This window comes from Bos taurus, chromosome 1 (genome assembly GCF_002263795.3).
Source record: "Bos taurus isolate L1 Dominette 01449 registration number 42190680 breed Hereford chromosome 1, ARS-UCD2.0, whole genome shotgun sequence".
Classification (NCBI taxonomy): domain Eukaryota; kingdom Metazoa; phylum Chordata; class Mammalia; order Artiodactyla; family Bovidae; genus Bos; species Bos taurus.
In genome coordinates, this window is record NC_037328.1 from 35,985,569 (window position 1) to 35,996,932 (window position 11,364).

An 11,364-nucleotide genomic window follows, 5' to 3' on the forward strand; every position below is an offset into this window, starting at 1 on the left:
GATAAAAAAAATTTTTAGTTCCATTAGTTATATTTGCATAAAGTATAAGTAACAGTCTGATGCTTTTTAAAAGCTGGTTAAGACAACAACAAAAAGTAAAAAAAAGAAAAAAGCATGAGAGAGATTGTTGTGCTTGAAATTGCTTAAATCTTGCCAACTTAGCTTGGTCAACTAGTTATTATTCATCAATAAAAATGGACATTGCTAAATCAAATATCATTACTAAAATTAGATCTCTTTTAACCTTATAATAATAGCTTCCATTGAGTTTTAATACATCCTAAGCATGTGATTTTTTTTCCAAATAATTTATCATTATGTTTTTATTTGTTTAGATACATTTAGATATTTGTCCCAAATTTTGAAATAGAATTTGTCCAATCCAATATTTTATTCTAGACCAAGAATAAAAAATCTAGATTAAAATATTTACCAAGTTGTTAATAATTAACTGGCGGGGGAGTGTGTAATTTCCTTGGTTCTGTCTTGTCACAACAAAAATTTGAAGCAACGGACCGGCATTACAGCCCTCAGACGGGCCAGTGTTACAGCTCTCAGACAGACCATTGTCACAGCTTTCGATTGGACCAGTGTTACAGCTGTGTGTTACAGCTCAGCTTTATTTAGAAAATAAAGGAAAATACATCCTTGACGCGTGAGGGCATGCCGACCCAAAAGACGCGAAGAGGAGAGAGAGAGAGAGAGGGAGAGAGAGAGACCTCTGGCCCTTTTGCTCCTCTTTTTATGTGTTTTTCTCCTCCCCCTGGACCTGCCCTATGTAAACTGGGCTAGCCAGGAGTGCTGTTTGTTCTACCTGAGGTCCTCACTCTGGTCCTTGGACCTTCCTTTGTTCTATCTTCACGGGCTTTTCCCTTGTCTTTTAGCCACCGCCATCCTGGACTCCTTTTTCCTATTGTAACTACCTAACATAACTAAGAGTTGACTCACTGGAAAAGACTCGGACTCTGGGAGGGATTGGGGGCAGGAGGAGAAGGGGACGACAGAGGATGAGATGGCTGGATAGCATCACCGACTTGATGGACGTGAGTTTGAGTGAACTCCAGGAGTTGGTGATGGACAGGGAGGCCTGGTGAGCTGTGATTCATGGGGTCACAAAGTGTTGGACACGACTGAGTGACTGAACTGAACTGGCTGAACATAACTAACTTGAGAAATAATTTTTTTAAAATATTCTTCACATCTACTATATAGCTAAAACTCAATTTTTCAGTAACTATCCAGTAAGGGTACAGAATTTTCATATTCTTTATTTTAGTTCCTGGTGACAACCACTTACATAAGATATTAATATATCCATTGTCACAGCAGAGTGAACTTTTCACCTTATACTGAGTACTCAAGGAGAGGAACTGCTAGGCCAGAGGCGAGAAAGATTGTGAACATGTTCTTTCCAAAACTTCTTCTCCAACCTGCTAACGTATTACTTTTTTTTTTTTTAACTCAAATATTGAGAGAGTACATCATTCCTCATTCCTGGCAATTATACATTGTTTCCTTCCACACCACCTTCCTTTAGTGAAATTAGAAGACTTCATATTAGACACTATAAGATGTAGACTGAGGTAAAAATAAAAAATAATACTTTTTATCCTGTTAGATCATTTCATGATTTCTCTAATCATCCTAAATGTAGAAGTTTCTAGACCCCTACTACAGTTGACAACTATAAATACTGAGTTTATTAGGTGCCAGGCACTTAAAGGATTTCTAATTAATCTTCAAAAACACTTTATAATGTTTCACTTTTATTATCTTCATTTTGCAGGTATTAAAACTGAGTTTCTGAAAGTGGAAACAGTTCTCCTAAGCTCACACTAATAAATTAGTAGGAAAGACAGTCTTTACGTGATATTCTGTTTAACTCTAGAACTTGTGGGCTTTATTCACAATACCAACTTCAGTAAACTGAAGTGTGAGCCTCAGGAATAAACATGAGTTCTTACTGCTTTTGCAAACCGAATCTTCCTGTATGCCCCCACCTCTCCTTCACTCCCACACATACTCAGCTTCCTTCCTCTTTAGGTTTCAGCAACAAAGGAAGCAGTACAGCATACTGAGTTTATGCACATCTTTGTTTCCTCTTCTACAGCAGGTGCCTCTAAGCTAGTTTCAGTGTCCATTGAATATAGTGCAGGATTTTCATTGTTGGAATTTTAACTATTTCCCCAGTTGTAGCAGACTGACAAGCAGGTGTCTATGAAAACAATAGCCTGAATCATTCTAACCATGAAATGTGTAAATATGTAAATTGAATTTAATATTAGAATTCCTCTCTTCTTTCTAAATATTTTTAAGTTTTGGTTAATTTGCTTTCATTAATGTTTTTTTTTAAATTTTATTTTATTTTTAAATATTAAATATTGTATTGGTTTTGCCAAATATCGAAATGAATCCGCCACAGGTATACATGTGTTCCCCATCCTGAACCCTCCTCCCTCCTCCCTCCCCATACCATCCCTCTGGGTCGTCCCAGTGCACCACCCCAAGCATCCAGTATCGTGCATCGAACCTGGACTGGCGACTCATTTCATACATGATAGTATACATGTTTCAATGCCATTCTCCCAAATCTTCCCACCCTCTCCCTCTCCCACAGAGTCCATAAGACTGTTATATAGATCAATGTCTCTTTTGCTGCCTCGTGTACAGGGTTATTGTTACCATCTTTCTAAATTCCATATATATGTGTTAGTATACTATATTGGTGTTTTTCTTTCTGGCTTACTTCACTCTGTATAATAGGCTCCAGTTTCATCCACCTCATTAGAACTGATTCAAATGTATTCTTTTTAATGGCTGAGTAATACTCCATTGTGTATATGTACCACAGCTTTCTTATCCATTCATCTGCTGATGGACATCTAGGTTGCTTCCATGTCCTGGCTATTATAAACAGTGCTGCGATGAACATTGGGGTACACGTGCCTCTTTCCCTTCTGGTTTCCTCAGTGTGTATGCCCAGCAGTGGGATTGCTGGATAATCTTGCCTGGAAAATCCCATGGATGAAGGAGCCTGGTGGGCTGCAGTCCGTGGGGTCGCTAAGAGTTGGACACGACTGAGTGACTTCACTTTCACTTTTCACTTTCATGCATTGGAGAAGGAAATGGCAACCCACTCCAGTATTCTTGCCTGGAGAATCCCAGGGATGGGGGAGCCTGGTGGGCTGCCATCTATGGGGTCCCACAGAGTCAGACACAACTGAAGCAACTTAGCAGCAGCAGCAAGGCAGTTCTATTTCCAGTTTTTTAAGGAACCTCCACACTGTTCTCCATAGTGTCTGTACTAGTTTGCATTCCCACCAACAGTGTAAGAGGGTTCCCTTTTCTCCACATCCTCTCCAGCATTTATTACTTGTAGACTTTTGGATTGCAGCCATTCTGACTGGCGTGAAATGGTACCTCATAGTGGTTTTGATTTGCATTTCTCTGATAATGAGTGATGTTGAGCATCTTTTCATGTGTTTGTTAGGCATCTGTATGTCTTCTTTAGAGAAATGTCTGTTTAGTTCTTTGGCCCATTTTTTGATTGGGTCATTTATTTTTCTGGAATTGAGCTGTAGGAGTTGCTTGTATGTTTTTGAGATTAGTTGTTTGTCAGTTGCTTCATTTGCTGTTATTTTCTCCCATTTCACCTTGCTAATAGTTTCCTTTGTTGTGCAGAAGCTTTTAAGTTTAATGAGGTCCGATTTGTTTATTTTTGCTTTTATTTCCAATATTCTGGGAGGTGGGTCATAGAGGATCCTGCTGTGATGTATGTTGGAGAGTGTTTTGCCTATGTTCTCCTCTAGGAGTTTTATAGTTTCTGGTCTTACATTGAGATCTTTAATCCATTTTGAGTTTATTTTTGTGTATGGTGATAGAAAGTGTTCTAGTTTCATTCTTTTACAAGTGGTTGACCAGTTTTCCCAGCACCACTTGTTAAAGAGATTGTCTTTAATCCATTGTATATTCTTGTCTCCTTTGTCAAAGATAAGGTGTCCATATGTGTGTGGATTAATCTCTGGGCTTTCTGTCTTGTTCCATTGACCTATATTTCTGTCTTTGTGCCAGTACCATACTGTCTTGATGACTGTGGCTTTGTAGTAGAGCCTGAAGTCACATAGGTTGATTCCTCCAGTTCCATTCTTCTTTCTCAAGATAGCTTTGGCTAATCGAGGTTTTTTGTATTTCCATACAAATTGTGAAATTATTTGTTGTAGCTCTGTGAAGAATACCGTTGGTAGCTTGATAGGGATTACATTGAATCTATAAATTGCTTTGGGTAGTATACTCATTTTCACTATATTGATTCTTCCAATCCATGAACATGGTATATTTCTCCATCTATTAGTGTCCTCTTTGAGTTCTTTCACCAGTGTTTTATAGTTTTCTATATATAGGTCTTCAGTTTCTTTAGGTAGATATATTCCTAAGTATTTTATTCTTTCCGTTGCAATGGTGAATGGAATTGTTTCCTTAATTTCTCTTTCTGTTTTCTCATTATTAGTGTATAGGAATGCAAGGGATTTCTGTGTGTTGATTTTATATCCTGCAATGTTACTATAATACTGATTAGTTCTAGTAATTTTCTGGTGGAGTCTTTAGGGTTTTCTATGTAGAGGATCATGTCATCTGCAAATAGTGAGAATTTTACTTCTTCTTTTCCAATTTGGATTCCTTTTATTTCTTTTTCTGCTCCGATTGCTGTGGCCAAAACTTCCAAAACTGTGTTGAATAGTAATGGTGAAAGTGGGCACCCTTGTCTTGTTCCTGACTTTAGAGGAAATGCTTTCAATTTTTCACCATTGAGGATAATGTTTGCTGTGGGTTTGTCATATATAGCTTTTATTATGTTGAGGTATGTTCCTTCTATTCCTGCTTTCTGGAGAGTTTTTATCATAAATGGATGTTGAATTTTGTCAAAGGCTTTCTCTGCATCTATTGAGATAATCATATGGTTTTTATTTTTCAATTTGTTAATGTGGTGTATTACATAGATTGATTTGCGCATATTGAAGAATCCTTGCATCCCTGGGATAAAGCCCACTTGGTCATGGTGTATGATCTTTTTAATGTGTTGTTGGATTCTGATTGCTAGAATTTTGTCAAGGATTTTTGCATCTATGTTCATCAGTGATATTGGCCTGTAGTTTTCTTTTTTTGTGGGATCTTTGTCAGGTTTTGGTATTAGGGTGATGGTGGCCTCATAGAATGAGTTTGGAAGTTTACCTTCCTCTGCAATTTTCTGGAAGAGTTTGAGTAGGATAGGTGTTAGCTCTTCTCTAAATTTTTGGTAGAATTCAGCTGTGAAGCCGTCTGGACCTGGGCTTTTGTTTGCTGGAAGATTTCTGATTACAGTTTCAATTTCCATGCTTGTGATGGGTCTGTTAAGATTTTCTATTTCTTCCTGGTCCAGTTTTGGAAAGTTGTACTTTTCTAAGAATTTGTCCATTTCTTCCAAGTTGTCCATTTTATTGGCATATAATTGTTGATAGTAATCTCTTATGATTCTTTGTATTTCTGTGTTGTCTGTTGTGATCTCTCCATTTTCATTTCTAATTTTATTGATTTGATTTTTCTCCCTTTGTTTCTTGATGAGTCTGGCTAATGGTTTGTCAATTATATTTATCCTTTCAAAGAACCAGCTTTTAGCTTTATTGATTTTTGCTATGGTCTCTTTTGTTTCTTTTGCATTTATTTCTGCCCTAATTTTAAAAATTTCTTTCCTTCTACTAACCCTGAGGTTCTTCATTTCTTCCTTTTCTAGTTGCTTTAGGTTTAGAGTTAGGTTATTTATTTGACTTTTTTCTTGTTTCTTGAGGTATGCTTGTATTGCTATGAACTTTCCCCTTAGGACTGCTTTTACAGTGTCCCACATGTTTTGGATTGTTGGTTTTCATTTTCATTCATTTCTATGCAAATTTTGATTTCTTTTTTGATTTCTTCTATGATTTGTTGGTTATTCAGCAGCGTGTTGTTCAGCCTCCATATGCTGGAATTTTTAATAGTTTTTCTTCAGTAATTGAGATCTAATCTTACTGCATTGTGGTCAGAAAAGATGCTTGGAATGATTTCAATTTTTTTGAATTTACCAAGGCTAGATTTATGGCCCAGGATGTGATCTATCCTGGAGAAGGTTCCATGTGCGCTTGAGAAAAAGGTGAAATTCATTGTTTTGGGATGAAATGTCCTATAGATATCAATTAGGTCTAACTGGTCTATTGTATCATTTAAAGTTTGTGTTTCCTTGTTAATTTTCTGTTTAGTTGATCTATCCCTTGGTGTGAGTTGGGTATTAAAGTCTCCCACTATTATTGTGTTATTGTTAATTTCTCCTTTCATACTTGTTAGCATTTGTCTTACATATTGCAGTGCTCCCATGTTGGGTGCATATATATTTATAATTGTTATATCTTCTTCTTGGATTGATCCTTTGATCATTATGTAGTGACTTTCTTTGCCTCTTTTCACAGCCTTTGTTTTAAAGTCTATTTTATCTGATATGAGTATTGCTACTCCTGCTTTCTTTTGGTCCCTATTTGCATGGAAAATCTTTTTCCAGCCCTTCACTTTCAGTCTGTATGTGTCCCCTGTTTGGAGGTGGGTCTCTTGTAGACAACATATGTAGGGGTCTTGTTTTTGTATCCATTCAGCCAGTCTTTGTCTTTTGGTTGGGGCATTCAACCCATTTACGTTTAAGGTAATTATTGATAAGTATGATCCCGTTGCCATTTACTTTATTGTTTTGGGTTCAAATTTATACACCGTTTTTGTGTTTCCTGTCTAGAGAATATCCTTTAGTATTTGTTGGAGGGCTAGTTTGGTGGTGCTGAATTCTCTCAGCTTTTGCTTGTCTGTAAAGTTTTTGATTTCTCCTTCATAGTTGAATGAGATCCTTGCTGGGTACAATAATCTGGGCTGTCGGTTATTTTCTTTCATCACTTTAAGTATGTCTTGCCATTCCCTCCTGGCTTGAAGAGTTTCTATTGAAAGATCAGCTGTTATCCTTATGGGAATTCCCTTGTGTGTTATTTGTTGTTTTTCCCTTGCTGATTTTAATATTTTTTCTTTGTGTTTGATCTTTGTTAATTTGATTAATATGTGTCTTGGGGTGTTTCGCCTTGGGTTTATCCTGTTTGGGACTCTCTGGGTTTCTTGGACTTGAGTGATTATTTCCTTCCCCATTTTAGGGAAGTTTTTTTTTATTATCTCCTCAAGTATTTTCTCATGGTCTTTCTTTTTGTGTTCTTCTTCTGGGACCCCTATGATTCGAATGTTGTAGCATTTAATATTGTCCTGGAGGTCTTTGAGATTGTCCTCATGTCTTTTAATTAGTTTTTTCTTTTCCCCTCTGATTCATTTATTTCTACCATTCTATCTTCTAATTCACTAATCCTATCTTCTGCCTCTGTTATTCTACTATTTGTTGCCTCGAGAGTGTTTTTAATTTCAATTATTGCATTATTCATTATATATTGACTCTTTTTTATTTCTTCTAGGTCCTTGTTAAACCTTTCTTGCATCTTCTTAGTCCTTGTCTCCAGGCTATTTATCTGTGATTCCATTTTGATTTCAAGATTTTGGATCAATTTCACTATCATTATTCGGAATTCTTTATCAGGTAGATTCCCTATCTCTTCTTCTTTTGTTTGGTTTGGTGGGCATTTATCCTGTTCCTTTATCTGCTGGGTATTCCTCTGTCTCTTCATCTTGTTTAAATTGTTGAGTTTGGGGTGTCCTTTCTGTATTCTGACAGTTTCTGGAGTTCTCTTTATTGTGGCGTTTCCTCGCTGTGTGTGGGTTTGTACAGGTGGCTTGTCAAGGTTTCTTGGTTAGGGAAGCTTGTGTCGGTGTTCTGGTGGGTGGAGCTGTATTTCTTCTCTCTGGAGTGCAATGAAGTGTCCAGTAATGAGTTATGAGATGTCTATGGTTTTGGGGTGACTTTGGGCAGCCTGTATCTTGGAGCTCAGGGCTGTGTTCCTTTGTTGCTGGAGAATTTGCTTGGTATGTCTTGCCCTGGAACTTGTTGAGCCTTGTGTGGTGCTTGGTTTCAGTGTAGGTATGGAGGCGTTTGATGAGCTCCTGTCAATTACTGTTCCCTGGAGTCAGGAGTTCCCTGGAGTCAGGGTTTGGACTTAAGCCTCCTGCTTCCCGTTATCGGTCTTATTTTTACAGTAGTTTCAAAACTTCTCCTTCTATACAGCACCATTGATAAAACATCTACGTTAAAGATGGAAAGTTTCTCCGCCATGAGGGTCACCCAGAGAGGTTCACAGCGTTACATGGAGAAGAGAAGAGGGAGGAGGGAGTTAGAGCTGACCCAGATGAGATGAGGTGGAATCAATAGAGGAGAGAGTGGGCTAGCCAGTAATCACTTCCTTATGTGCACTCCACAACTGGACCGCTCAGAGATGTTCACGGAGTTATACAGAGAAGAGAAGAAGGAGGAAGGAGGCAGAGGTGGCCAGGAGGATAAAAGGGGGGAATGAAAAGGAGGGAGACAGATCCAGCCAGTAATCAGTTCCCTCAGTGTTCTCCACCGTCTGGAACACACAGAAATTCACAGAGTTGGGTAGAGTAGAGAGGGGTTAGGGAGGAGACACAGGCGACCTGGTGGAGAAAAAGGAGAGTCCAAAGGGAGAGAGAGCAGTCAAGCCAGTAATCTCGCTCCCTAGTGAAAAATGGGTACTGAAGATTGGGTTCTTACAGGTACAAAATTGGTAACAAATACATAAAAGCTAAAATTAAAAATCTAGCGTAGAGTTTGGAATTTCAAAAATACAATGTTAAAGAAAAGAAGAAGGAAAAGAGAGAGAGGAAAATAAAACAAACAAAAACAGAGTCACAAAAATTATAAAGAAAATATAGGTACAAAATTGATAACAAATACCAAAAAGCATAAATTAAAAATCTAGAGTTGAGTTTGGAATTTCAGGTATACAATGTTAAATGAAAGAAGAAGAGAAAGAGAGAAAAAAAAGTCACAAAAATTAAAAAAAAAAAATATATAGGTACAAAATTGATAACAAATACCAAAGAGCATAAATTACAAATCTAGAGTAGAGTTTGAAATTTCAAAAATACAATGTTAAAGAAAAGAAGAAGAAGAAAAAAAAAACAACGTCAAAAAAATTATAAAATATATATATGAAGTTTGGTTTAAAAAAAAAATAGGGTCTTTTTTTTTTTGCCAAGTAATAGTAGGTTATAAAAGTGAAAATTAAATGAATAATAGAGGACTTAAAATTTTTTTTTAAATTTAAAAAAGAAAGAAAGAAAGATCGTAAAAATAGTAAAAATATATCCAGGACTTTCTCTGGTTTTGTTGTCGGTATTGTGGGTTCAGTTCATTTTCGGCTAGTTCCTTGGTCTGACTTATATTTCTCAAGATCTGTAGGCCCCTTCCTATGTAGACGGTACTAACCACAGGGTTTTAATCTATTGCCTGTAGCTTCCAAGGCGGTTTCCTCTGTTATAGCTGCTTCTGTTTGCTGGTCTCTTCAGTGTCTGGTTTCCACCCTACACAAAGGGGACGGTGGAGAACACTTTTTTTTTTTTTTTAGGCTCACTTCAGTTCAGTCACACTGTGGGGAGGGAGGGACGCTGCAAACAAATAACACTGGCGTGTGCTCACAGTGCCTCAGCCACACTGTGTCTGCCCCCACTCACGGAGTGTGTAGCCTCCCTGCCCACACTACTCAGGCTCTAGGTTGCTCCGCTGGGAACCATCCGTGGCCGGCCCTGGGCTGCTTGCACCTCCCAGGTCCAAGCCCCTCAGGTTCAGGCACTCGGGTAGTCCTCAGAGGTGCAGACTTGGTTGGGCCTGCGTTTTGTGTCCTTCCCAGGTCCAAGCAGCTCAGGTGATGAGGTGTTTGGCGAGCGCGGTTGCTACGACTTAATGCCTCCCTGCCGCTCGGTTATCTAGGTGTACAACTGGCGCACCTTCTCAGGCGGATGTTGACCATCCAGACCCCCAAGAAGTCTTAGTCAGCAAAGAAGCCTGCTTATAGTTCTATAGATAATGTCTCTCTGGGGCTGCGATTGCCCCCTTCTGGCTCTGGTTGCCTGTCACCGGAGGGGGACGGTCTGCAGCCGGCTATCTCTGTTCAGTCCTTTGTTCCGTGCGTGGGCCTGGCGGTGTCTTAGGTTAGGGCTGGCTTTTTGCGTGGTAGATATCCCACAGTCTGGTTTGCTAGCCCAAATTATTTCGCTCAGATAGCGCTCGGAGTATTCAGGCCAGATTCTTACTCTAAGTGATGCAGCCTGCACTGCGCCTCCCTGCCCAGCCCCCGCTTGCTAATGGCATGTGCAGGCGTCTGTGCTGCCTCTCCGCTGGGGGAGTTACCGTAGGGCTCGTAATCTGCGGGTTTTAATTGTTTATTTATTTTTCCTCCCTGTTATGTTGCCCTCTGTGCTTCCAAGGCTCCACACAGATTCGGCAGTGAGAAGGTTTCCTGGTGTTTGGAAACTTCGCTCTTTTTAAAACTCCCTTCCCCAGACGGAACTCCATCCCTCCCTCTTTTGTCTCTTTTTTTGTCTTTTATGTTTTTTTCCTACCTCCTTTCGAAGACTTGGGTTGCTTTTCTGGGTGCTTGATGTCCTCTGCCAGCATTCAGAAGTTGTTTTGTGGAATTTACTCGGCATTTAAATGTTCTTTTGATGAATTTGTGGGGGAGAAAGTGTTCTCCCCGTCCTACTCCTCTGCCATCTTAGCTCCTCCCCTCATTAATGGTTTTAATGAAAATATTCTTATTATTTTTAAAGATTTTGTTAAACCTGCTTTAGTTATTAGTTTTCAATAACCACTTAGCAAAATAAGTGGTTGCATCAGTCTAGAACTGATCAGGGAAATAGAGTCACTCAAAATATTCCTGGAACAAAGGAATTTAATGAAAATATTGGGACTTACATTAATGTTGGGAAAGGTAAGGGGAAAAGGTCAGGGAAGTCAAATCTTAATTTAATACAATTAAAGAAGCAGACAATGAAGCACCTTAGCCTAAAGCTGCAAAGTAGGTAGTTCTCAAAGAGTTCATTGGAAACTTGTTAGATCTCAAAAATATCAGAAAACTCCCAATGACTATTTCCAAGAGCACACAGAAGCTTCTGTCAGTGTCTGCACATTCATCTGGCTGCAGCCACCTTCAGAGAATCATGAACTCCCCTCTTCTTCTGCCTCCCAAACCTTGCGGGAATTCCTTTTGTTACCAACTCTAAAATCAGACTCCTTAGAGAAGGGGATTCTGGGAAATGTTGTTCCCTATTTCTTTACATTTCAGGGATTGGGAGCTCATAGCGATACAAGATTGACAACAATCCAGGGCATTTCATTCTTGTGAACTCTGCATTGATACACATGACATT